Raw genomic sequence first — 21,750 nt, forward strand, 5'->3', positions numbered from 1 at the left:
GTCCTCTTGGGTTCGAACCCCACTCCTGGTAAACCAATGATAATCAAAAAAAAAAAAAAGAAAACAGTAATTTGGCTCAACATTAAGAGTTTCTGTCACAAAAAAATTGCTCAGTTCTTAAATACCAGTTAAAAAAAGATTGCTTTATCTCAGAATAGTAACCAGGATTATCAATGAAAAATTGCTCAGTTCTTAAATACCAGTTTAAAAAAAAAATAAAAGTAGCTTTTTTTCAGAATCGTAACCAGGATGGCCGAGAGGTTAAGGCGTTGGACTTAAGATCCAATGGACAAATGTCCTCGTGGGTTCGAACCCCACTCCTGGTAGACCAATGATAATCTAAAAAATAAAATAGTAATTTAGCTCAACATTATGAGTTTCTGTCACAAAAGAAAATGATAATTTCTTATATACCAGTTTAAAAAAAAAAGTAGCTTTTTATCAGAATAGTAACCAGGATGGCCGAGAGGTTAAGGCGTTGGACTTAAGATCCAATGGACAAATGTCCTCGTGGGTTCGAACCCCACTCCTGGTAGACCAATGATAATCTAAAAAATAAAACAGTAATTTAGCTCAACATTATGAGTTTCTGTCACAAAAGAAAATGCTCAGTTCTTAAATACCAGTTTAAAAAAAAAGTAGTTTTTGTCAGAACAGTAAACAGGATGGCCGCGAGGTTAAGGCGTTGGACGTAAGATCCGATGGACAAAAGTCCTCTTGGGTTCGAACCCCACTCCTAATTTGGCTCAACATTATGAGTTTCTGTCACAAAGAAAAAAAGTAGCTTTTTTACAGAATAGTAACCAGGATGGCCGAGAGGTTAAGGCGTTGGACTTAAGATCCAATGGGCAAATGTCCTCGTGGGTTCGAACCCCACTCCTGGTAGACCAATGATAATCTAAAAAATAAAACAGTAATTTAGCTCAACATTATGAGTTTCTGTCACAAAAGAAAATGCTCAGTTCTTAAATACCAGTTTAAAAAAAAAAGTAGTTTTTGTCAGAACAGTAAACAGGATGGCCGCGAGGTTAAGGCGTTGGACGTAAGATCCAATGGACAAAAGTCCTCTTGGGTTCGAACCCCACTCCTAATTTGGCTCAACATTATGAGTTTCTGTCACAAAGAAAAAAAGTAGCTTTTTTACAGAATAGTAACCAGGATGGCCGAGAGGTTAAGGGGTTGGACTTAAGATCCAATGGACAAATGTCCTCGTGGGTTCGAACCCCACTCCTGGTAGACCAATGACAATCTAAAAAATAAAATAGTAATTTAGCTCAACATTATGAGTTTCTGTCACAAAAGAAAATGCTAATTTCTTATATACCAGTTTAAAAAAAAAAAGTAGCTTTTTATCAGAATAGTAACCAGGATGGCCGAGAGGTTAAAGCGTTGGACTTAAGATCCAATGGACAAATGTCCTCGTTGGTTCGAACCCCACTCCTGGTAGATCAATGATATTTAATAAAATAAAATAAAACAGTAATTTAGCTCAACATTATGAGTTTCTGTCACAAAAGAAAATGCTCAGTTCTTAAATACCAGTTTAAAAAAAAGTAGATTTTATCAGAACTGTAAACAGGATGGCCGCGAGGTTAAGGCGTTGGACGTAAGATCCAATGGACAAAAGTCTTCTTGGGTTCGAACCCCACTCCTGGTAAACCAATGATAATCAAAAAAAAAAAAAGAAAACATTAATTTGGCTCAACATTATGAGTTTCTGTCACAAAGAAAAAAAGTAGCTCTTTTACAGAATAGTAACCAGGATGGCCGAGAGGTTAAGGCGTTGGACTTAAGATCCAATGGACAAATGTCCTCGTGGGTTCGAACCCCACTCCTGGTAGACCAATGTTAATCTAAAAAAAATAAAACAGTAATTTAGCTCAACATTATGAGTTTCTGTCACAAAAAAATTACTCAGTTCTTAAATACCAGTTAAAAAAAACATGTTGCTATTTGTCAGAACAGTAACCAGGATGGCCGCGAGGTTAAGGCGTTGGACGTAAGATCCAATGGACAAATGTCCTCGTGGGTTCGAACCCCACTCCTGGTTGACAATGAAAAAAAAAAGAAAAAAGTAATTTGGTTGAACATTATGAGTTTCTGTCACAAAAAAAAATTGCTCAGTTCTTAAATATCAGTTTAAAAAAAAGTAGTTTTTGTCAAAACAGTAAACAGGATCGCCCCGAGGTTAAGGCGTTGGACGTAAGATCCAATGGACAAATGTCCTCTTGGGTTCGAACCCCACTCCTGGTAAACCAATGATAATCAAAAAAAAAAAAAGAAAAGAGTAATTTGGCTCAACATTATGAGTTTCTGTCACAAAGAAAAAAGGTTGTTTTTTGTCAGAACAGTAACCAGGATGGCAGAGAGGTTAAGGCGTTGGACTTAAGATCCAATGGACAAATGTCCTCGTGGGTTCGAACCCCACTCCTGGTAGACCAATGATATTTAATAAAATAAAATAAAACAGTAATTTGGCTCAACATTATGAGTTTCTGTCACAAAAGAAAATGCTCATTTCTTAAATACCAGTTAAAAAAAGATTGCTTTATCTCAGAATAGTAACCAGGATTATCAATGAAAAATTGCTCAGTTCTTAAATACCAGTTTAAAAAAAAAAAAAAAAAAAGTAGCTTTTTTTCAGAATCGTAACCAGGATGGCCGAGAGGTTTAGGCGTTGGACTTAAGGTCCAATGGACAAATGTCCTCGTGGGTTCGAACCCCACTCTTGGTAGACCAATGATAATTGAAAAAATAAAATAAAACAGTAATTTGGCTCAACATTATGAGTTTCTGTCACAAAAGAAAATGCTCAGTTCTTAAATACCAGTTTGAAAAAAAAAGTAGTTTTTGTCAGAACAGTAAAAAGGATGGCCGCGAGGTTTAGGCGTTGGAAGTAAGATCCAATGGACAAATGTCCTCTTGGGTTCGAACCCCACTCCTGGTAAACCAATGATAATCAAAAAAAAAAAAAAAGAAAACAGTAATTTGGCTCAACATTAAGAGTTTCTGTCACAAAAAAATTGCTCAGTTCTTAAATACCAGTTAAAAAAAGATTGCTTTATCTCAGAATAGTAACCAGGATTATCAATGAAAAATTGCTCAGTTCTTAAATACCAGTTTAAAAAAAAAATAAAAGTAGCTTTTTTTCAGAATCGTAACCAGGATGGCCGAGAGGTTAAGGCGTTGGACTTAAGATCCAATGGACAAATGTCCTCGTGGGTTCGAACCCCACTCCTGGTAGACCAATGATAATCTAAAAAATAAAATAGTAATTTAGCTCAACATTATGAGTTTCTGTCACAAAAGAAAATGATAATTTCTTATATACCAGTTTAAAAAAAAAAGTAGCTTTTGATCAGAATAGTAACCAGGATGGCCGAGAGGTTAAGGCGTTGGACTTAAGATCCAATGGACAAATGTCCTCGTGGGTTCGAACCCCACTCCTGGTAGACCAATGATAATCTAAAAAATAAAACAGTAATTTAGCTCAACATTATGAGTTTCTGTCACAAAAGAAAATGCTCAGTTCTTAAATACCAGTTTAAAAAAAAAGTAGTTTTTGTCAGAACAGTAAACAGGATGGCCGCGAGGTTAAGGCGTTGGACGTAAGATCCGATGGACAAAAGTCCTCTGGGGTTCGAACCCCACTCCTAATTTGGCTCAACATTATGAGTTTCTGTCACAAAGAAAAAAAGTAGCTTTTTTACAGAATAGTAACCAGGATGGCCGAGAGGTTAAGGCGTTGGACTTAAGATCCAATGGGCAAATGTCCTCGTGGGTTCGAACCCCACTCCTGGTAGACCAATGATAATCTAAAAAATAAAACAGTAATTTAGCTCAACATTATGAGTTTCTGTCACAAAAGAAAATGCTCAGTTCTTAAATACCAGTTTAAAAAAAAAAGTAGTTTTTGTCAGAACAGTAAACAGGATGGCCGCGAGGTTAAGGCGTTGGACGTAAGATCCAATGGACAAAAGTCCTCTTGGGTTCGAACCCCACTCCTAATTTGGCTCAACATTATGAGTTTCTGTCACAAAGAAAAAAAGTAGCTTTTTTACAGAATAGTAACCAGGATGGCCGAGAGGTTAAGGCGTTGGACGTAAGATCCAATGGACAAATGTCCTCGTGGGTTCGAACCCCACTCCTGGTTGACAATGAAAAAAAAAAGAAAAAAGTAATTTGGTTGAACATTATGAGTTTCTGTCACAAAAAAAAAATTGCTCAGTTCTTAAATATCAGTTTTAAAAAAAGTAGTTTTTGTCAAAACAGTAAACAGGATCGCCCCGAGGTTAAGGCGTTGGACGTAAGATCCAATGGACAAATGTCCTCTTGGGTTCGAACCCCACTCCTGGTAAACCAATGATAATTAAAAAAAAAGAAAGAAAAGAGTAATTTGGCTCAACATTATGAGTTTCTGTCACAAAGAAAAAAGGTTGTTTTTTTTCAGAACAGTAACCAGGATGGCCGAGAGGTTAAGGCGTTGGACTTAAGATCCAATGGACAAATGTCCTCGTGGGTTCGAACCCCACTCTTGGTAGACCAATGATAATTGAAAAAATAAAATAAAACAGTAATTTGGCTCAACATTATGAGTTTCTGTCACAAAAGAAAATGCTCAGTTCTTAAATACCAGTTTGAAAAAAAAAGTAGTTTTTGTCAGAACAGTAAAAAGGATGGCCGCGAGGTTTTATGAGTTTCTGTCACAAAAAAATTGCTCAGTTCTTAAATACCAGTTAAAAAAAGATTGCTTTATCTCAGAATAGTAACCAGGATTATCAATGAAAAATTGCTCAGTTCTTAAATACCAGTAAAAAAAAAAAAAAAAAAAAAAACTAGTTTTTTGTCAGAACAGTAACCAGGATGGCCGAGAGGTTAAGGCGTTGGACTTAAGATCCAATGGACAAATGTCCTCGTGGGTTCGAACCCCACTCCTGGTAGACCAATGAGATTTAATAAAATAAAATAAAACAGTAATTTGGTTCAACATTATGGGTTTCTGTCACAAAAGAAAATACTAATTTCTTAAATGCCAGTTAAAAAAAAAAAAAAAAAAAAGTAGCTTTTTTCCAGAATAGTAACCAGGATGGCCGAGAGGTTAAGGCGTTGGACTTAAGATCCAATGGACAAATGTCCTCGTGGGTTCGAACCCCACTCCTGGTAGACCAATGATATTTAATAAAATAAAATAAAACAGTAATTTGGCTCAACATTATGAGTTTCTGTCACAAAAGAAAATGCTCATTTCTTAAATACCAGTTAAAAAAAGATTGCTTTATCTCAGAATAGTAACCAGGATTATCAATGAAAAATTGCTCAGTTCTTAAATACCAGTTTAAAAAAAAAAAAAAAAAAAGTAGCTTTTTTTCAGAATCGTAACCAGGATGGCCGAGAGGTTTAGGCGTTGGACTTAAGGTCCAATGGACAAATGTCCTCGTGGGTTCGAACCCCACTCTTGGTAGACCAATGATAATTGAAAAAATAAAATAAAACAGTAATTTGGCTCAACATTATGAGTTTCTGTCACAAAAGAAAATGCTCAGTTCTTAAATACCAGTTTGAAAAAAAAAGTAGTTTTTGTCAGAACAGTAAAAAGGATGGCCGCGAGGTTTAGGCGTTGGAAGTAAGATCCAATGGACAAATGTCCTCTTGGGTTCGAACCCCACTCCTGGTAAACCAATGATAATCAAAAAAAAAAAAAAGAAAACAGTAATTTGGCTCAACATTAAGAGTTTCTGTCACAAAAAAATTGCTCAGTTCTTAAATACCAATTAAAAAAAGATTGCTTTATCTCAGAATAGTAACCAGGATTATCAATGAAAAATTGCTCAGTTCTTAAATACCAGTAAAAAAAAAAAAAAAAAAAACTAGTTTTTTGTCAGAACAGTAACCAGGATGGCCGAGAGGTTAAGGCGTTGGACTTAAGATCCAATGGACAAATGTCCTCGTGGGTTCGAACCCCACTCCTGGTAGACCAATGATATTTAATAAAATAAAATAAAACAGTAATTTGGTTCAACATTATGGGTTTCTGTCACAAAAGAAAATACTAATTTCTTAAATGCCAGTTAAAAAAAAAAAAAAAAAAAAAGTAGCTTTTTTCCAGAATAGTAACCAGGATGGCCGAGAGGTTAAGGCGTTGGACTTAAGATCCAATGGACAAATGTCCTCGTGGGTTCGAACCCCACTCCTGGTAGACCAATGATATTTAATAAAATAAAATAAAACAGTAATTTGGCTCAACATTATGAGTTTCTGTCACAAAAGAAAATGCTCATTTCTTAAATACCAGTTAAAAAAAGATTGCTTTATCTCAGAATAGTAACCAGGATTATCAATGAAAAATTGCTCAGTTCTTAAATACCAGTTTAAAAAAAAAAAAAAAAAAGTAGCTTTTTTTCAGAATCGTAACCAGGATGGCCGAGAGGTTTAGGCGTTGGACTTAAGGTCCAATGGACAAATGTCCTCGTGGGTTCGAACCCCACTCTTGGTAGACCAATGATAATTGAAAAAATAAAATAAAACAGTAATTTGGCTCAACATTATGAGTTTCTGTCACAAAAGAAAATGCTCAGTTCTTAAATACCAGTTTGAAAAAAAAAGTAGTTTTTGTCAGAACAGTAAAAAGGATGGCCGCGAGGTTTAGGCGTTGGAAGTAAGATCCAATGGACAAATGTCCTCTTGGGTTCGAACCCCACTCCTGGTAAACCAATGATAATCAAAAAAAAAAAAAAGAAAACAGTAATTTGGCTCAACATTAAGAGTTTCTGTCACAAAAAAATTGCTCAGTTCTTAAATACCAGTTAAAAAAAGATTGCTTTATCTCAGAATAGTAACCAGGATTATCAATGAAAAATTGCTCAGTTCTTAAATACCAGTTTAAAAAAAAAATAAAAGTAGCTTTTTTTCAGAATCGTAACCAGGATGGCCGAGAGGTTAAGGCGTTGGACTTAAGATCCAATGGACAAATGTCCTCGTGGGTTCGAACCCCACTCCTGGTAGACCAATGATAATCTAAAAAATAAAATAGTAATTTAGCTCAACATTATGAGTTTCTGTCACAAAAGAAAATGATAATTTCTTATATACCAGTTTAAAAAAAAAAGTAGCTTTTTATCAGAATAGTAACCAGGATGGCCGAGAGGTTAAGGCGTTGGACTTAAGATCCAATGGACAAATGTCCTCGTGGGTTCGAACCCCACTCCTGGTAGACCAATGATAATCTAAAAAATAAAACAGTAATTTAGCTCAACATTATGAGTTTCTGTCACAAAAGAAAATGCTCAGTTCTTAAATACCAGTTTAAAAAAAAAGTAGTTTTTGTCAGAACAGTAAACAGGATGGCCGCGAGGTTAAGGCGTTGGACGTAAGATCCGATGGACAAAAGTCCTCTTGGGTTCGAACCCCACTCCTAATTTGGCTCAACATTATGAGTTTCTGTCACAAAGAAAAAAAGTAGCTTTTTTACAGAATAGTAACCAGGATGGCCGAGAGGTTAAGGCGTTGGACTTAAGATCCAATGGGCAAATGTCCTCGTGGGTTCGAACCCCACTCCTGGTAGACCAATGATAATCTAAAAAATAAAACAGTAATTTAGCTCAACATTATGAGTTTCTGTCACAAAAGAAAATGCTCAGTTCTTAAATACCAGTTTAAAAAAAAAAGTAGTTTTTGTCAGAACAGTAAACAGGATGGCCGCGAGGTTAAGGCGTTGGACGTAAGATCCAATGGACAAAAGTCCTCTTGGGTTCGAACCCCACTCCTAATTTGGCTCAACATTATGAGTTTCTGTCACAAAGAAAAAAAGTAGCTTTTTTACAGAATAGTAACCAGGATGGCCGAGAGGTTAAGGGGTTGGACTTAAGATCCAATGGACAAATGTCCTCGTGGGTTCGAACCCCACTCCTGGTAGACCAATGACAATCTAAAAAATAAAATAGTAATTTAGCTCAACATTATGAGTTTCTGTCACAAAAGAAAATGCTAATTTCTTATATACCAGTTTAAAAAAAAAAAGTAGCTTTTTATCAGAATAGTAACCAGGATGGCCGAGAGGTTAAGGCGTTGGACTTAAGATCCAATGGACAAATGTCCTCGTTGGTTCGAACCCCACTCCTGGTAGATCAATGATATTTAATAAAATAAAATAAAACAGTAATTTAGCTCAACATTATGAGTTTCTGTCACAAAAGAAAATGCTCAGTTCTTAAATACCAGTTTAAAAAAAAGTAGATTTTATCAGAACTGTAAACAGGATGGCCGCGAGGTTAAGGCGTTGGACGTAAGATCCAATGGACAAAAGTCCTCTTGGGTTCGAACCCCACTCCTGGTAAACCAATGATAATCAAAAAAAAAAAAATAAAACATTAATTTGGCTCAACATTATGAGTTTCTGTCACAAAGAAAAAAAGTAGCTCTTTTACAGAATAGTAACCAGGATGGCCGAGAGGTTAAGGCGTTGGACTTAAGATCCAATGGACAAATGTCCTCGTGGGTTCGAACCCCACTCCTGGTAGACCAATGTTAATCTAAAAAAAATAAAACAGTAATTTAGCTCAACATTATGAGTTTCTGTCACAAAAAAATTACTCAGTTCTTAAATACCAGTTAAAAAAAACATGTTGCTATTTGTCAGAACAGTAACCAGGATGGCCGCGAGGTTAAGGCGTTGGACGTAAGATCCAATGGACAAATGTCCTCGTGGGTTCGAACCCCACTCCTGGTTGACAATGAAAAAAAAAAGAAAAAAGTAATTTGGTTGAACATTATGAGTTTCTGTCACAAAAAAAAATTGCTCAGTTCTTAAATATCAGTTTAAAAAAAAGTAGTTTTTGTCAAAACAGTAAACAGGATCGCCCCGAGGTTAAGGCGTTGGACGTAAGATCCAATGGACAAATGTCCTCTTGGGTTCGAACCCCACTCCTGGTAAACCAATGATAATCAAAAAAAAAAAAAGAAAAGAGTAATTTGGCTCAACATTATGAGTTTCTGTCACAAAGAAAAAAGGTTGTTTTTTGTCAGAACAGTAACCAGGATGGCAGAGAGGTTAAGGCGTTGGACTTAAGATCCAATGGACAAATGTCCTCGTGGGTTCGAACCCCACTCCTGGTAGACCAATGATATTTAATAAAATAAAATAAAACAGTAATTTGGCTCAACATTATGAGTTTCTGTCACAAAAGAAAATGCTCATTTCTTAAATACCAGTTAAAAAAAGATTGCTTTATCTCAGAATAGTAACCAGGATTATCAATGAAAAATTGCTCAGTTCTTAAATACCAGTTTAAAAAAAAAAAAAAAAAAAGTAGCTTTTTTTCAGAATGGTAACCAGGATGGCCGAGAGGTTTAGGCGTTGGACTTAAGGTCCAATGGACAAATGTCCTCGTGGGTTCGAACCCCACTCTTGGTAGACCAATGATAATTGAAAAAATAAAATAAAACAGTAATTTGGCTCAACATTATGAGTTTCTGTCACAAAAGAAAATGCTCAGTTCGTAAATACCAGTTTGAAAAAAAAAGTAGTTTTTGTCAGAACAGTAAAAAGGATGGCCGCGAGGTTTAGGCGTTGGAAGTAAGATCCAATGGACAAATGTCCTCTTGGGTTCGAACCCCACTCCTGGTAAACCAATGATAATCAAAAAAAAAAAAAAAGAAAACAGTAATTTGGCTCAACATTAAGAGTTTCTGTCACAAAAAAATTGCTCAGTTCTTAAATACCAGTTAAAAAAAGATTGCTTTATCTCAGAATAGTAACCAGGATTATCAATGAAAAATTGCTCAGTTCTTAAATACCAGTTTAAAAAAAAAATAAAAGTAGCTTTTTTTCAGAATCGTAACCAGGATGGCCGAGAGGTTAAGGCGTTGGACTTAAGATCCAATGGACAAATGTCCTCGTGGGTTCGAACCCCACTCCTGGTAGACCAATGATAATCTAAAAAATAAAATAGTAATTTAGCTCAACATTATGAGTTTCTGTCACAAAAGAAAATGATAATTTCTTATATACCAGTTTAAAAAAAAAAGTAGCTTTTGATCAGAATAGTAACCAGGATGGCCGAGAGGTTAAGGCGTTGGACTTAAGATCCAATGGACAAATGTCCTCGTGGGTTCGAACCCCACTCCTGGTAGACCAATGATAATCTAAAAAATAAAACAGTAATTTAGCTCAACATTATGAGTTTCTGTCACAAAAGAAAATGCTCAGTTCTTAAATACCAGTTTAAAAAAAAAGTAGTTTTTGTCAGAACAGTAAACAGGATGGCCGCGAGGTTAAGGCGTTGGACGTAAGATCCGATGGACAAAAGTCCTCTGGGGTTCGAACCCCACTCCTAATTTGGCTCAACATTATGAGTTTCTGTCACAAAGAAAAAAAGTAGCTTTTTTACAGAATAGTAACCAGGATGGCCGAGAGGTTAAGGCGTTGGACTTAAGATCCAATGGGCAAATGTCCTCGTGGGTTCGAACCCCACTCCTGGTAGACCAATGATAATCTAAAAAATAAAACAGTAATTTAGCTCAACATTATGAGTTTCTGTCACAAAAGAAAATGCTCAGTTCTTAAATACCAGTTTAAAAAAAAAAGTAGTTTTTGTCAGAACAGTAAACAGGATGGCCGCGAGGTTAAGGCGTTGGACGTAAGATCCAATGGACAAAAGTCCTCTTGGGTTCGAACCCCACTCCTAATTTGGCTCAACATTATGAGTTTCTGTCACAAAGAAAAAAAGTAGCTTTTTTACAGAATAGTAACCAGGATGGCCGAGAGGTTAAGGCGTTGGACGTAAGATCCAATGGACAAATGTCCTCGTGGGTTCGAACCCCACTCCTGGTTGACAATGAAAAAAAAAAGAAAAAAGTAATTTGGTTGAACATTATGAGTTTCTGTCACAAAAAAAAATTGCTCAGTTCTTAAATATCAGTTTTAAAAAAAGTAGTTTTTGTCAAAACAGTAAACAGGATCGCCCCGAGGTTAAGGCGTTGGACGTAAGATCCAATGGACAAATGTCCTCTTGGGTTCGAACCCCACTCCTGGTAAACCAATGATAATTAAAAAAAAAGAAAGAAAAGAGTAATTTGGCTCAACATTATGAGTTTCTGTCACAAAGAAAAAAGGTTGTTTTTTTTCAGAACAGTAACCAGGATGGCCGAGAGGTTAAGGCGTTGGACTTAAGATCCAATGGACAAATGTCCTCGTGGGTTCGAACCCCACTCTTGGTAGACCAATGATAATTGAAAAAATAAAATAAAACAGTAATTTGGCTCAACATTATGAGTTTCTGTCACAAAAGAAAATGCTCAGTTCTTAAATACCAGTTTGAAAAAAAAAGTAGTTTTTGTCAGAACAGTAAAAAGGATGGCCGCGAGGTTTTATGAGTTTCTGTCACAAAAAAATTGCTCAGTTCTTAAATACCATTTAAAAAAAGATTGCTTTATCTCAGAATAGTAACCAGGATTATCAATGAAAAATTGCTCAGTTCTTAAATACCAGTAAAAAAAAAAAAAAAAAAAAAACTAGTTTTTTGTCAGAACAGTAACCAGGATGGCCGAGAGGTTAAGGCGTTGGACTTAAGATCCAATGGACAAATGTCCTCGTGGGTTCGAACCCCACTCCTGGTAGACCAATGAGATTTAATAAAATAAAATAAAACAGTAATTTGGTTCAACATTATGGGTTTCTGTCACAAAAGAAAATACTAATTTCTTAAATGCCAGTTAAAAAAAAAAAAAAAAAAAAGTAGCTTTTTTCCAGAATAGTAACCAGGATGGCCGAGAGGTTAAGGCGTTGGACTTAAGATCCAATGGACAAATGTCCTCGTGGGTTCGAACCCCACTCCTGGTAGACCAATGATATTTAATAAAATAAAATAAAACAGTAATTTGGCTCAACATTATGAGTTTCTGTCACAAAAGAAAATGCTCATTTCTTAAATACCAGTTAAAAAAAGATTGCTTTATCTCAGAATAGTAACCAGGATTATCAATGAAAAGTTGCTCAGTTCTTAAATACCAGTTTAAAAAAAAAAAAAAAAAAAGTAGCTTTTTTTCAGAATCGTAACCAGGATGGCCGAGAGGTTTAGGCATTGGACTTAAGGTCCAATGGACAAATGTCCTCGTGGGTTCGAACCCCACTCTTGGTAGACCAATGATAATTGAAAAAATAAAATAAAACAGTAATTTGGCTCAACATTATGAGTTTCTGTCACAAAAGAAAATGCTCAGTTCTTAAATACCAGTTTGAAAAAAAAAGTAGTTTTTGTCAGAACAGTAAAAAGGATGGCCGCGAGGTTTAGGCGTTGGAAGTAAGATCCAATGGACAAATGTCCTCTTGGGTTCGAACCCCACTCCTGGTAAACCAATGATAATCAAAAAAAAAAAAAAGAAAACAGTAATTTGGCTCAACATTAAGAGTTTCTGTCACAAAAAAATTGCTCAGTTCTTAAATACCAGTTAAAAAAAGATTGCTTTATCTCAGAATAGTAACCAGGATTATCAATGAAAAATTGCTCAGTTCTTAAATACAAGTTTAAAAAAAAAATAAAAGTAGCTTTTTTTCAGAATCGTAACCAGGATGGCCGAGAGGTTAAGGCGTTGGACTTAAGATCCAATGGACAAATGTCCTCGTGGGTTCGAACCCCACTCCTGGTAGACCAATGATAATCTAAAAAATAAAATAGTAATTTAGCTCAACATTATGAGTTTCTGTCACAAAAGAAAATGATAATTTCTTATATACCAGTTTAAAAAAAAAAGTAGCTTTTTATCAGAATAGTAACCAGGATGGCCGAGAGGTTAAGGCGTTGGACTTAAGATCCAATGGACAAATGTCCTCGTGGGTTCGAACCCCACTCCTGGTAGACCAATGATAATCTAAAAAATAAAACAGTAATTTAGCTCAACATTATGAGTTTCTGTCACAAAAGAAAATGCTCAGTTCTTAAATACCAGTTTAAAAAAAAAGTAGTTTTTGTCAGAACAGTAAACAGGATGGCCGCGAGGTTAAGGCGTTGGACGTAAGATCCGATGGACAAAAGTCCTCTTGGGTTCGAACCCCACTCATAATTTGGCTCAACATTATGAGTTTCTGTCACAAAGAAAAAAAGTAGCTTTTTTACAGAATAGTAACCAGGATGGCCGAGAGGTTAAGGCGTTGGACTTAAGATCCAATGGGCAAATGTCCTCGTGGGTTCGAACCCCACTCCTGGTAGACCAATGATAATCTAAAAAATAAAACAGTAATTTAGCTCAACATTATGAGTTTCTGTCACAAAAGAAAATGCTCAGTTCTTAAATACCAGTTTAAAAAAAAAAGTAGTTTTTGTCAGAACAGTAAACAGGATGGCCGCGAGGTTAAGGCGTTGGACGTAAGATCCAATGGACAAAAGTCCTCTTGGGTTCGAACCCCACTCCTAATTTGGCTCAACATTATGAGTTTCTGTCACAAAGAAAAAAAGTAGCTTTTTTACAGAATAGTAACCAGGATGGCCGAGAGGTTAAGGCGTTGGACTTAAGATCCAATGGACAAATGTCCTCGTGGGTTCGAACCCCACTCCTGGTAGACCAATGATAATCTAAAAAATAAAATAGTAATTTAGCTCAACATTATGAGTTTCTGTCACAAAAGAAAATGCTAATTTCTTATATACCAGTTTAAAAAAAAAAAGTAGCTTTTTATCAGAATAGTAACCAGGATGGCCGAGAGGTTAAGGCGTTGGACTTAAGATCCAATGGACAAATGTCCTCGTGGGTTCGAACCCCACTCCTGGTAGATCAATGATATTTAATAAAATAAAATAAAACAGTAATTTAGCTCAACATTATGAGTTTCTGTCACAAAAGAAAATGCTCAGTTCTTAAATACCAGTTTAAAAAAAAAGTAGTTTTTATCAGAACAGTAAACAGGATGGCCGCGAGGTTAAGGCGTTGGACGTAAGATCCAATGGACAAAAGTCCTCTTGGGTTCGAACCCCACTCCTGGTAAACCAATGATAATCAAAAAAAAAAAAAGAAAACATTAATTTGGCTCAACATTATGAGTTTCTGTCACAAAGAAAAAAAGTAGCTCTTTCACAGAAAAGTAACCAGGATGGCCGAGAGGTTAAGGCGTTGATCTTAAGATCCAATGGACAAATGTCCTCGTGGGTTCGAACCCCACTCCTGGTAGACCAATGATAATCTAAAAAAAATAAAACAGTAATTTAGCTCAACATTATGAGTTTCTGTCACAAAAAAATTACTCAGTTCTTAAATACCAGTTAAAAAAAACATGTTGCTATTTGTCAGAACAGTAACCAGGATGGCCGTGAGGTTAAGGCGTTGGACGTAAGATCCAATGGACAAATGTCCTCGTGGGTTCGAACCCCACTCCTGGTTGACAATGAAAAAAAAAAGAAAAAAGTAATTTGGTTGAACATTATGAGTTTCTGTCACAAAAAAAAATTGCTCAGTTCTTAAATATCAGTTTAAAAAAAAGTAGTTTTTGTCAAAACAGTAAACAGGATCGCCCCGAGGTTAAGGCGTTGGACGTAAGATCCAATGGACAAATGTCCTCTTGGGTTCGAACCCCACTCCTGGTAAACCAATGATAATCAAAAAAAAAAAAAGAAAAGAGTAATTTGGCTCAACATTATGAGTTTCTGTCACAAAGAAAAAAGGTTGTTTTTTGTCAGAACAGTAACCAGGATGGCAGAGAGGTTAAGGCGTTGGACTTAAGATCCAATGGACAAATGTCCTCGTGGGTTCGAACCCCACTCCTGGTAGACCAATGATATTTAATAAAATAAAATAAAACGGTAATTTGGCTCAACATTATGAGTTTCTGTCACAAAAGAAAATGCTCATTTCTTAAATACCAGTTAAAAAAAGATTGCTTTATCTCAGAATAGTAACCAGGATTATCAATGAAAAATTGCTCAGTTCTTAAATACCAGTTTAAAAAAAAAAAAAAAAAGTAGCTTTTTTTCAGAATCGTAACCAGGATGGCCGAGAGGTTTAGACGTTGGACTTAAGATCCAATGGACAAATGTCCTCGTGGGTTCGAACCCCACTCTTGGTAGACCAATGATAATTGAAAAAATAAAATAAAACAGTAATTTGGCTCAACATTATGAGTTTCTGTCACAAAAGAAAATGCTCAGTTCTTAAATACCAGTTTGAAAAAAAAAGTAGTTTTTGTCAGAACAGTAAAAAGGATGGCCGCGAGGTTTAGGCGTTGGAAGTAAGATCCAATGGACAAATGTCCTCTTGGGTTCGAACCCCACTCCTGGTAAACCAATGATAATCAAAAAAAAAAAAAAAGAAAACAGTAATTTGGCTCAACATTAAGAGTTTCTGTCACAAAAAAATTGCTCAGTTCTTAAATACCAGTTAAAAAAAGATTGCTTTATCTCAGAATAGTAACCAGGATTATCAATGAAAAATTGCTCAGTTCTTAAATACCAGTTTAAAAAAAAAAAAAAAGTAGCTTTTTGTCAGAATCGTAACCAGGATGGCCGAGAGGTTAAGGCGTTGGACTTAAGATCCAATGGACAAATGTCCTCGTGGGTTCGAACCCCACTCCTGGTAGACCAATGATAATCTAAAAAATAAAATAGTAATTTAGCTCAACATTATGAGTTTCTGTCACAAAAGAAAATGCTAATTTCTTATATACCAGTTTAAAAAAAAAAGTAGCTTTTTATCAGAATAGTAACCAGGATGGCCGAGAGGTTAAGGTGTTGGACTTAAGATCCAACAGCAAAAGGATGACACTCCTGGTAGACCAATGATAATCTAAAAAAAATAAAACACTAGTTTAGCTCAACATTATGAGTTTCTGTCACAAAAAAATTGCTCAGTTCTTAAATACCAGTTAAAAAAAAAAAACATGTTGCTTTTTGTCAAAACAGTAACCAGGATGGCCGGGAGGTTAAGGCGTTGGACTTAAGATCCAATGGACAAATGGTCTCGTGGGTTCGAACCCCACTCCTGGTAGACCAATGATATTTAATAAAATAAAACAGTAATTTAGCTCAACATTATGAGTTTCTGTCTCAAAAGAAAATGCTCAATTCTTAAATACCAGTTTTAAAAAAAAGTAGCTTATGTCAGAACAGTAAACAGGATGGCCGCGAGGTTAAGGCGTTGGACGTAAGATCCAATGGACAAATGTCCTCTTGGGTTCAAACCCCACTCCTGGTAAACCAATGATAATCCAAAAGAAAACATTAATTTGGCTCAACATTATGAGTTTCTGTCACAAAGAAAAAAAGTAGCTTTTTTTCAGAAAAGTAACCAGGATGGCCGAGAGGTTAAGGCGTTGGACTTAAGATCCAATGGACAAATGTCCTCGTGGGTTCGAACCCCACTCCTGGTAGACCAATGATATTTAATAAAATAAAATAAAACAGTAATTTAGCTCAACATTATGAGTTTTTGTCACAAAAGAAAATGCTCAGTTCTTAAATACCAGTTTAAAAAAAAAGTAGTTTTTGTCAGAACAGTAAACAGGATGGCCGCGAGGTTAAGGCGTTGGACGTAAGATCCAATGGACAAAAGTCCTCTTGGGTTCGAACCCCACTCCTGGTAAACCCATGATAATCTAAAAAAAAAAAAGAAAACATTAATTTGGCTCAACATCATGAGTTTCTGTCACAAAGAAAAAAAGTAGCTTTTTTACAGAATAGTAACCAGGATGGCCGAGAGGTTAAGGCGTTGGACTTAAAATCCAATGGACAAATGTCCTCGTGGGTTCGAACCCCACTCCTGGAAGACCAATGATATTTAATAAAATAAAATAAAACAGTAATTTAGCTCAACATTATGAGTTTCTGTCTCAAAAGAAAATGCTCAATTCTTAAATACCAGTTCAAAAAAAAAGTAGTTTTTGTCAGAACAGTAAACAGGATGGCCGCGAGGTTAAGGCGTTGGACGTAAGATCCAATGGACAAATGTCCTCTTGGGTTCAAACCCCAATCCTGGTAAACCAATGATAATCCAAAAAAAAAAAAGAAAACATTAATTTGGCTCAACATTAAGAGTTTCTGTCACAAAGAAAAAAAGTAGCTTTTTTTCAGAAAAGTAACCAGGATGGCCGAGAGGTTAAGGCGTTGGACTTAAGATCCAATGGACAAATGTCCTCGTGGGTTCGAACCCCACTCCTGGTAGATCAATGATATTTAATAAAATAAAATAAAACAGTAATTTGGCTCAACATTATGAGTTTCTGTCACAAAAGAAAATGCTAGTTTCTTAACTGCCAGTTAAAAAAAAAAAAAAAAGTAGCTTTTTTTCAGAATAGTGACCAGGATGGCTGAGTGGTTAAGGCGTTGGACTTAAGATCCAATGGACAAATGTCCTCGTGGGTTCGAACCCCACTCTTGGTAGACCAATGATAATTGAAAAAATAAAATAAAACAGTAATTTGGCTCAACATTATGAGTTTCTGTCACAAAAGAAAATGCTCAGTTCTTAAATACCAGTTTGAAAAAAAAAGTAGTTTTTGTCAGAACAGTAAAAAGGATGGCCGCGAGGTTTAGGCGTTGGAAGTAAGATCCAATGGACAAATGTCCTCTTGGGTTCGAACCCCACTCCTGGTAAACCAATGATAATCAAAAAAAAAAAAAAAGAAAACAGTAATTTGGCTCAACATTAAGAGTTTCTGTCACAAAAAAATTGCTCAGTTCTTAAATACCAGTTAAAAAAAGATTGCTTTATCTCAGAATAGTAACCAGGATTATCAATGAAAAATTGCTCAGTTCTTAAATACCAGTTTAAAAAAAAAAAAAAGTAGCTTTTTTTCAGAATCGTAACCAGGATGGCCGAGAGGTTAAGGCGTTGGACTTAAGATCCAATGGACAAATGTCCTCGTGGGTTCGAACCCCACTCCTGGTAGACCAATGATAATCTAAAAAATAAAATAGTAATTTAGCTCAACATTATGAGTTTCTGTCACAAAAGAAAATGCTAATTTCTTATATACCAGTTTAAAAAAAAAAGTAGCTTTTCATCAGAATAGTAACCAGGATGGCCGAGTGGTTAAGGCGTTGGACTTAAGATCCAATGGACAAATGTCCTCGTGGGTTCGAACCCCACTCCTGGTAGAAAAATGATAATTGAAAAAATTTAATAAAACAGTAATTTGGCTCAACATTATGAGTTTCTGTCACGAAAAAAAATGCTCATTTCTTAAATACCAGTTAAAAAAAAACATGTTGCTTTTTGTCAAAACAGTAACCAGGATGGCCGAGAGGTTAAGGCGTTGGACTTAAGATCCAATGGACAAATGTCCTCGTGGGTTCGAACCCCACTCCTGGTAGATCAATGATAGTTAATAAAATAAAATAAAACAGTAATTTGGCTCAACATTATGAGTTTCTGTCACAAAAGAAAATGCTAGTTTCTTAACTGCCAGTTAAAAAAAAAAAAAAAAAGTAGCTTTTTTTCAGAATAGTGACCAGGATGGCCGAGAGGTTAAGGCGTTGGACTTAAGATCCAATGGACAAATGTCCTCGTGGGTTCGAACCCCACTCCTGGTAGAAAAATGATAATTGAAAAAATTTAATAAAACAGTAATTTGGCTCAACATTATGAGTTTCTGTCACGAAAAAAAAAATGCTCATTTCTTAAATACCAGTTAAAAAAAAACATGTTGCTTTTTGTCAAAACAGTAACCAGGATGGCCGAGAGGTTAAGGCGTTGGACTTAAGATCCAATGGACAAATGTCCTCGTGGGTTCGAACCCCACTCCTGGTAGATCAATGATATTTAATAAAATAAAATAAAACAGTAATTTGGCTCAACATTATGAGTTTCTGTCACAAAAGAAAATGCTAGTTTCTTAACTGCCAGTTAAAAAAAAAAAAAAAAGTAGCTTTTTTTCAGAATAGTGACCAGGATGGCCGAGTGGTTGAGGCGTTGGACTTAAGATCCAATGGACAAATGTCCTCGTGGGTTCGAACCCCACTCTTGGTAGACCAATGATAATTGAAAAAATAAAATAAAACAGTAATTTGGCTCAACATTATGAGTTTCTGTCACAAAAGAAAATGCTCAGTTCTTAAATACCAGTTTGAAAAAAAAAGTAGTTTTTGTCAGAACAGTAAAAAGGATGGCCGCGAGGTTTAGGCGTTGGAAGTAAGATCCAATGGACAAATGTCCTCTTGGGTTCGAACCCCACTCCTGGTAAACCAATGATAATCAAAAAAAAAAAAAAAGAAAACAGTAATTTGGCTCAACATTAAGAGTTTCTGTCACAAAAAAATTGCTCAGTTCTTAAATACCAGTTAAAAAAAGATTGCTTTATCTCAGAATAGTAACCAGGATTATCAATGAAAAATTGCTCAGTTCTTAAATACCAGTTTAAAAAAAAAAAAAAGTAGCTTTTTTTCAGAATCGTAACCAGGATGGCCGAGAGGTTAAGGCGTTGGACTTAAGATCCAATGGACAAATGTCCTCGTGGGTTCGAACCCCACTCCTGGTAGACCAATGATAATCTAAAAAATAAAATAGTAATTTAGCTCAACATTATGAGTTTCTGTCACAAAAGAAAATGCTAATTTCTTATATACCAGTTTAAAAAAAAAAGTAGCTTTTCATCAGAATAGTAACCAGGATGGCCGAGTGGTTAAGGCGTTGGACTTAAGATCCAATGGACAAATGTCCTCGTGGGTTCGAACCCCACTCCTGGTAGAAAAATGATAATTGAAAAAATTTAATAAAACAGTAATTTGGCTCAACATTATGAGTTTCTGTCACGAAAAAAAATGCTCATTTCTTAAATACCAGTTAAAAAAAAACATGTTGCTTTTTGTCAAAACAGTAACCAGGATGGCCGAGAGGTTAAGGCGTTGGACTTAAGATCCAATGGACAAATGTCCTCGTGGGTTCGAACCCCACTCCTGGTAGATCAATGATAGTTAATAAAATAAAATAAAACAGTAATTTGGCTCAACATTATGAGTTTCTGTCACAAAAGAAAATGCTAGTTTCTTAACTGCCAGTTAAAAAAAAAAAAAAAAAGTAGCTTTTTTTCAGAATAGTGACCAGGATGGCCGAGAGGTTAAGGCGTTGGACTTAAGATCCAATGGACAAATGTCCTCGTGGGTTCGAACCCCACTCCTGGTAGAAAAATGATAATTGAAAAAATTTAATAAAACAGTAATTTGGCTCAACATTATGAGTTTCTGTCACGAAAAAAAAAATGCTCATTTCTTAAATACCAGTTAAAAAAAAACATGTTGCTTTTTGTCAAAACAGTAACCAGGATGGCCGAGAGGTTAAGGCGTTGGACTTAAGATCCAATGGACAAATGTCCTCTTGGGTTCGAACCCCACTCCTGGTAAACCAATGATAATCAAAAAGAAAACAGTAATTTTGCTCAACATTATGAGTTTCTGTCACAAAAAAATTGCTCAGTTCTTAAATACCAGTTAAAAAAAGATTGCTTTATCTCAGAATAGTAACCAGGATTATCAATGAAAAATTGCTCAGTTCTTAAATACCAGTTTTAAAAAAAAAAAAAAAAAAAGTAGGTTTTTTTCAGAATAGTAACCAGGATGGCCGAGAGGTTAAGGCGTTGGACTTAAGTTCCAATGGACAAATGTCCTCGTGGGTTCGAACCCCACTCCTGGTAGACCAATGATAATCTAAAAAAAAATAAAACAGTAATTTAGCTCAACATTATGAGTTTCTGTCACAAAAGAAAATGCTAATTTCTTATATACCAGTTTAAAAAAAAAAAAAAAAAGTAGCTTTTTTTCAGAATAGTAACCAGGATGGCCGAGAGGTTAAGGCGTTGGACTTAAAATCCAATGGACAAATGTCCTTGTGGGTTCGAACCCCACTCCTGGTAGACCAATGATAATCTAAAAAAAATAAAACAGTAATTTAGCTCAACATTATGAGTTTCTGTCACAAAAGTCACAAAAAAATTGCTCAGTTCTTAAATACCAGTTAAAAAAAGATTGCTTTATCTCAGAATAGTAACCAGGATTATCAATGAAAAATTGCTCAGTTCTTAAATACCAGTTTAAAAAAAAAAAAAAAAAGAAAGTAGCTTTTTTTCAGAATAGTAACCAGGATGGCCGAGAGGTTAAGGCGTTGGACTTAAGATCCAATGGACAAATGTCCTCGTGGGTTCGAACCCCACTCCTGGTAGACCAATGATAATCTAAAAAAAATAAAACAGTAATTTAGCTCAACATTATGAGTTTCTGTCACAAAAGAAAATGCTAATTTCTTATATACCAGTTTAAAAAAAAAAAAAAAAAAAAAAAGTAGCTTTTTTTCAGAATAGTAACCAGGATGGCCGAGAGGTTAAGGCGTTGGACTTAAGATCCAATGGACAAATGTCCTCGAGGGTTCGAACCCCACTCCTGGTAGACCAATAACAATCTAAAAAAAATAAAACAGTAATTTAGCTCAACATTATGAGTTTCTGTCACAAAAAAAATTGCTCAGTTCTTAAATAGCAGTTAAAAAAAGATTGCTTTATCTCAGAATAGTAACTAGGATTATCAATGAAAAATTGCTCAGTTCTTAAATACCAGTTTAAAAAAAAAAAAAAAAAAGTAGCTTTTTTCAGAATAGTAACCAGGATGGCCGAGAGGTTAAGGCGTTGGACTTAAGATCCAATGGACTATTCTCCTCGTGGGTTCGAACCCCACTCCTGGTAGACCAATGATAATCTAAAAAAAATAAAACAGTAATTTAGCTCAGCATTATGAGTTTCTGTCACAAAAGAAAATGCTAATTTCTTATATACCAGTTTAAAAAAAA

The 21,750-nt window shown here is 35.5% G+C and overlaps 1 protein-coding gene and 68 non-coding genes across 69 annotated transcripts in view; 68 read left to right on the forward strand and 1 right to left on the reverse strand.

Moving 5' to 3' along the window:
* Positions 1 to 21,750, reverse strand: part of kif26ba (kinesin family member 26Ba) — a 130,216-nt gene that overhangs the window by 43,850 nt on the left and 64,616 nt on the right. The window lies entirely within an intron of this gene.
* Positions 244 to 326, forward strand: trnal-uaa (transfer RNA leucine (anticodon UAA)). The gene has a single exon. It is a non-coding gene; the product is annotated as a tRNA-Leu (tRNA).
* On the forward strand, positions 453 to 535 carry trnal-uaa (transfer RNA leucine (anticodon UAA)). Its single transcript has one exon. It is a non-coding gene; the product is annotated as a tRNA-Leu (tRNA).
* trnal-uaa (transfer RNA leucine (anticodon UAA)) lies at positions 803 to 885 on the forward strand. Its single transcript has one exon. It is a non-coding gene; the product is annotated as a tRNA-Leu (tRNA).
* On the forward strand, positions 1,154 to 1,236 carry trnal-uaa (transfer RNA leucine (anticodon UAA)). Its single transcript has one exon. It is a non-coding gene; the product is annotated as a tRNA-Leu (tRNA).
* Positions 1,364 to 1,446, forward strand: trnal-uaa (transfer RNA leucine (anticodon UAA)). The gene has a single exon. It is a non-coding gene; the product is annotated as a tRNA-Leu (tRNA).
* Positions 1,758 to 1,840, forward strand: trnal-uaa (transfer RNA leucine (anticodon UAA)). Its single transcript has one exon. It is a non-coding gene; the product is annotated as a tRNA-Leu (tRNA).
* Positions 1,968 to 2,050, forward strand: trnal-uaa (transfer RNA leucine (anticodon UAA)). Its single transcript has one exon. It is a non-coding gene; the product is annotated as a tRNA-Leu (tRNA).
* On the forward strand, positions 2,354 to 2,436 carry trnal-uaa (transfer RNA leucine (anticodon UAA)). The gene has a single exon. It is a non-coding gene; the product is annotated as a tRNA-Leu (tRNA).
* trnal-uaa (transfer RNA leucine (anticodon UAA)) lies at positions 2,652 to 2,734 on the forward strand. Its single transcript has one exon. It is a non-coding gene; the product is annotated as a tRNA-Leu (tRNA).
* Positions 3,161 to 3,243, forward strand: trnal-uaa (transfer RNA leucine (anticodon UAA)). The gene has a single exon. It is a non-coding gene; the product is annotated as a tRNA-Leu (tRNA).
* trnal-uaa (transfer RNA leucine (anticodon UAA)) lies at positions 3,370 to 3,452 on the forward strand. The gene has a single exon. It is a non-coding gene; the product is annotated as a tRNA-Leu (tRNA).
* trnal-uaa (transfer RNA leucine (anticodon UAA)) lies at positions 3,720 to 3,802 on the forward strand. Its single transcript has one exon. It is a non-coding gene; the product is annotated as a tRNA-Leu (tRNA).
* trnal-uaa (transfer RNA leucine (anticodon UAA)) lies at positions 4,071 to 4,153 on the forward strand. The gene has a single exon. It is a non-coding gene; the product is annotated as a tRNA-Leu (tRNA).
* trnal-uaa (transfer RNA leucine (anticodon UAA)) lies at positions 4,458 to 4,540 on the forward strand. The gene has a single exon. It is a non-coding gene; the product is annotated as a tRNA-Leu (tRNA).
* Positions 4,858 to 4,940, forward strand: trnal-uaa (transfer RNA leucine (anticodon UAA)). Its single transcript has one exon. It is a non-coding gene; the product is annotated as a tRNA-Leu (tRNA).
* Positions 5,081 to 5,163, forward strand: trnal-uaa (transfer RNA leucine (anticodon UAA)). Its single transcript has one exon. It is a non-coding gene; the product is annotated as a tRNA-Leu (tRNA).
* trnal-uaa (transfer RNA leucine (anticodon UAA)) lies at positions 5,379 to 5,461 on the forward strand. Its single transcript has one exon. It is a non-coding gene; the product is annotated as a tRNA-Leu (tRNA).
* On the forward strand, positions 5,890 to 5,972 carry trnal-uaa (transfer RNA leucine (anticodon UAA)). Its single transcript has one exon. It is a non-coding gene; the product is annotated as a tRNA-Leu (tRNA).
* trnal-uaa (transfer RNA leucine (anticodon UAA)) lies at positions 6,114 to 6,196 on the forward strand. Its single transcript has one exon. It is a non-coding gene; the product is annotated as a tRNA-Leu (tRNA).
* trnal-uaa (transfer RNA leucine (anticodon UAA)) lies at positions 6,411 to 6,493 on the forward strand. Its single transcript has one exon. It is a non-coding gene; the product is annotated as a tRNA-Leu (tRNA).
* trnal-uaa (transfer RNA leucine (anticodon UAA)) lies at positions 6,919 to 7,001 on the forward strand. The gene has a single exon. It is a non-coding gene; the product is annotated as a tRNA-Leu (tRNA).
* Positions 7,128 to 7,210, forward strand: trnal-uaa (transfer RNA leucine (anticodon UAA)). The gene has a single exon. It is a non-coding gene; the product is annotated as a tRNA-Leu (tRNA).
* Positions 7,478 to 7,560, forward strand: trnal-uaa (transfer RNA leucine (anticodon UAA)). Its single transcript has one exon. It is a non-coding gene; the product is annotated as a tRNA-Leu (tRNA).
* On the forward strand, positions 7,829 to 7,911 carry trnal-uaa (transfer RNA leucine (anticodon UAA)). The gene has a single exon. It is a non-coding gene; the product is annotated as a tRNA-Leu (tRNA).
* Positions 8,039 to 8,121, forward strand: trnal-uaa (transfer RNA leucine (anticodon UAA)). The gene has a single exon. It is a non-coding gene; the product is annotated as a tRNA-Leu (tRNA).
* trnal-uaa (transfer RNA leucine (anticodon UAA)) lies at positions 8,433 to 8,515 on the forward strand. Its single transcript has one exon. It is a non-coding gene; the product is annotated as a tRNA-Leu (tRNA).
* trnal-uaa (transfer RNA leucine (anticodon UAA)) lies at positions 8,643 to 8,725 on the forward strand. Its single transcript has one exon. It is a non-coding gene; the product is annotated as a tRNA-Leu (tRNA).
* Positions 9,029 to 9,111, forward strand: trnal-uaa (transfer RNA leucine (anticodon UAA)). Its single transcript has one exon. It is a non-coding gene; the product is annotated as a tRNA-Leu (tRNA).
* On the forward strand, positions 9,327 to 9,409 carry trnal-uaa (transfer RNA leucine (anticodon UAA)). Its single transcript has one exon. It is a non-coding gene; the product is annotated as a tRNA-Leu (tRNA).
* trnal-uaa (transfer RNA leucine (anticodon UAA)) lies at positions 9,836 to 9,918 on the forward strand. The gene has a single exon. It is a non-coding gene; the product is annotated as a tRNA-Leu (tRNA).
* On the forward strand, positions 10,045 to 10,127 carry trnal-uaa (transfer RNA leucine (anticodon UAA)). Its single transcript has one exon. It is a non-coding gene; the product is annotated as a tRNA-Leu (tRNA).
* On the forward strand, positions 10,395 to 10,477 carry trnal-uaa (transfer RNA leucine (anticodon UAA)). The gene has a single exon. It is a non-coding gene; the product is annotated as a tRNA-Leu (tRNA).
* Positions 10,746 to 10,828, forward strand: trnal-uaa (transfer RNA leucine (anticodon UAA)). Its single transcript has one exon. It is a non-coding gene; the product is annotated as a tRNA-Leu (tRNA).
* Positions 11,132 to 11,214, forward strand: trnal-uaa (transfer RNA leucine (anticodon UAA)). The gene has a single exon. It is a non-coding gene; the product is annotated as a tRNA-Leu (tRNA).
* On the forward strand, positions 11,531 to 11,613 carry trnal-uaa (transfer RNA leucine (anticodon UAA)). The gene has a single exon. It is a non-coding gene; the product is annotated as a tRNA-Leu (tRNA).
* Positions 11,754 to 11,836, forward strand: trnal-uaa (transfer RNA leucine (anticodon UAA)). Its single transcript has one exon. It is a non-coding gene; the product is annotated as a tRNA-Leu (tRNA).
* Positions 12,052 to 12,134, forward strand: trnal-uaa (transfer RNA leucine (anticodon UAA)). The gene has a single exon. It is a non-coding gene; the product is annotated as a tRNA-Leu (tRNA).
* trnal-uaa (transfer RNA leucine (anticodon UAA)) lies at positions 12,560 to 12,642 on the forward strand. Its single transcript has one exon. It is a non-coding gene; the product is annotated as a tRNA-Leu (tRNA).
* On the forward strand, positions 12,769 to 12,851 carry trnal-uaa (transfer RNA leucine (anticodon UAA)). Its single transcript has one exon. It is a non-coding gene; the product is annotated as a tRNA-Leu (tRNA).
* Positions 13,119 to 13,201, forward strand: trnal-uaa (transfer RNA leucine (anticodon UAA)). Its single transcript has one exon. It is a non-coding gene; the product is annotated as a tRNA-Leu (tRNA).
* trnal-uaa (transfer RNA leucine (anticodon UAA)) lies at positions 13,470 to 13,552 on the forward strand. Its single transcript has one exon. It is a non-coding gene; the product is annotated as a tRNA-Leu (tRNA).
* trnal-uaa (transfer RNA leucine (anticodon UAA)) lies at positions 13,680 to 13,762 on the forward strand. Its single transcript has one exon. It is a non-coding gene; the product is annotated as a tRNA-Leu (tRNA).
* On the forward strand, positions 14,075 to 14,157 carry trnal-uaa (transfer RNA leucine (anticodon UAA)). Its single transcript has one exon. It is a non-coding gene; the product is annotated as a tRNA-Leu (tRNA).
* trnal-uaa (transfer RNA leucine (anticodon UAA)) lies at positions 14,285 to 14,367 on the forward strand. The gene has a single exon. It is a non-coding gene; the product is annotated as a tRNA-Leu (tRNA).
* Positions 14,671 to 14,753, forward strand: trnal-uaa (transfer RNA leucine (anticodon UAA)). The gene has a single exon. It is a non-coding gene; the product is annotated as a tRNA-Leu (tRNA).
* On the forward strand, positions 14,967 to 15,049 carry trnal-uaa (transfer RNA leucine (anticodon UAA)). Its single transcript has one exon. It is a non-coding gene; the product is annotated as a tRNA-Leu (tRNA).
* Positions 15,476 to 15,558, forward strand: trnal-uaa (transfer RNA leucine (anticodon UAA)). Its single transcript has one exon. It is a non-coding gene; the product is annotated as a tRNA-Leu (tRNA).
* trnal-uaa (transfer RNA leucine (anticodon UAA)) lies at positions 15,884 to 15,966 on the forward strand. The gene has a single exon. It is a non-coding gene; the product is annotated as a tRNA-Leu (tRNA).
* trnal-uaa (transfer RNA leucine (anticodon UAA)) lies at positions 16,266 to 16,348 on the forward strand. Its single transcript has one exon. It is a non-coding gene; the product is annotated as a tRNA-Leu (tRNA).
* On the forward strand, positions 16,661 to 16,743 carry trnal-uaa (transfer RNA leucine (anticodon UAA)). The gene has a single exon. It is a non-coding gene; the product is annotated as a tRNA-Leu (tRNA).
* On the forward strand, positions 17,056 to 17,138 carry trnal-uaa (transfer RNA leucine (anticodon UAA)). The gene has a single exon. It is a non-coding gene; the product is annotated as a tRNA-Leu (tRNA).
* Positions 17,275 to 17,357, forward strand: trnal-uaa (transfer RNA leucine (anticodon UAA)). Its single transcript has one exon. It is a non-coding gene; the product is annotated as a tRNA-Leu (tRNA).
* On the forward strand, positions 17,783 to 17,865 carry trnal-uaa (transfer RNA leucine (anticodon UAA)). The gene has a single exon. It is a non-coding gene; the product is annotated as a tRNA-Leu (tRNA).
* On the forward strand, positions 17,992 to 18,074 carry trnal-uaa (transfer RNA leucine (anticodon UAA)). The gene has a single exon. It is a non-coding gene; the product is annotated as a tRNA-Leu (tRNA).
* Positions 18,207 to 18,289, forward strand: trnal-uaa (transfer RNA leucine (anticodon UAA)). Its single transcript has one exon. It is a non-coding gene; the product is annotated as a tRNA-Leu (tRNA).
* trnal-uaa (transfer RNA leucine (anticodon UAA)) lies at positions 18,427 to 18,509 on the forward strand. The gene has a single exon. It is a non-coding gene; the product is annotated as a tRNA-Leu (tRNA).
* trnal-uaa (transfer RNA leucine (anticodon UAA)) lies at positions 18,644 to 18,726 on the forward strand. Its single transcript has one exon. It is a non-coding gene; the product is annotated as a tRNA-Leu (tRNA).
* On the forward strand, positions 18,863 to 18,945 carry trnal-uaa (transfer RNA leucine (anticodon UAA)). Its single transcript has one exon. It is a non-coding gene; the product is annotated as a tRNA-Leu (tRNA).
* On the forward strand, positions 19,371 to 19,453 carry trnal-uaa (transfer RNA leucine (anticodon UAA)). Its single transcript has one exon. It is a non-coding gene; the product is annotated as a tRNA-Leu (tRNA).
* Positions 19,580 to 19,662, forward strand: trnal-uaa (transfer RNA leucine (anticodon UAA)). Its single transcript has one exon. It is a non-coding gene; the product is annotated as a tRNA-Leu (tRNA).
* Positions 19,795 to 19,877, forward strand: trnal-uaa (transfer RNA leucine (anticodon UAA)). Its single transcript has one exon. It is a non-coding gene; the product is annotated as a tRNA-Leu (tRNA).
* On the forward strand, positions 20,015 to 20,097 carry trnal-uaa (transfer RNA leucine (anticodon UAA)). The gene has a single exon. It is a non-coding gene; the product is annotated as a tRNA-Leu (tRNA).
* trnal-uaa (transfer RNA leucine (anticodon UAA)) lies at positions 20,232 to 20,314 on the forward strand. The gene has a single exon. It is a non-coding gene; the product is annotated as a tRNA-Leu (tRNA).
* Positions 20,523 to 20,605, forward strand: trnal-uaa (transfer RNA leucine (anticodon UAA)). Its single transcript has one exon. It is a non-coding gene; the product is annotated as a tRNA-Leu (tRNA).
* trnal-uaa (transfer RNA leucine (anticodon UAA)) lies at positions 20,742 to 20,824 on the forward strand. Its single transcript has one exon. It is a non-coding gene; the product is annotated as a tRNA-Leu (tRNA).
* trnal-uaa (transfer RNA leucine (anticodon UAA)) lies at positions 21,047 to 21,129 on the forward strand. Its single transcript has one exon. It is a non-coding gene; the product is annotated as a tRNA-Leu (tRNA).
* On the forward strand, positions 21,271 to 21,353 carry trnal-uaa (transfer RNA leucine (anticodon UAA)). Its single transcript has one exon. It is a non-coding gene; the product is annotated as a tRNA-Leu (tRNA).
* Positions 21,564 to 21,646, forward strand: trnal-uaa (transfer RNA leucine (anticodon UAA)). Its single transcript has one exon. It is a non-coding gene; the product is annotated as a tRNA-Leu (tRNA).

The sequence above is a fragment of the Carassius gibelio genome, chromosome A17, assembly GCF_023724105.1.
Source record: "Carassius gibelio isolate Cgi1373 ecotype wild population from Czech Republic chromosome A17, carGib1.2-hapl.c, whole genome shotgun sequence".
Classification (NCBI taxonomy): Eukaryota; Metazoa; Chordata; class Actinopteri; order Cypriniformes; family Cyprinidae; genus Carassius; species Carassius gibelio.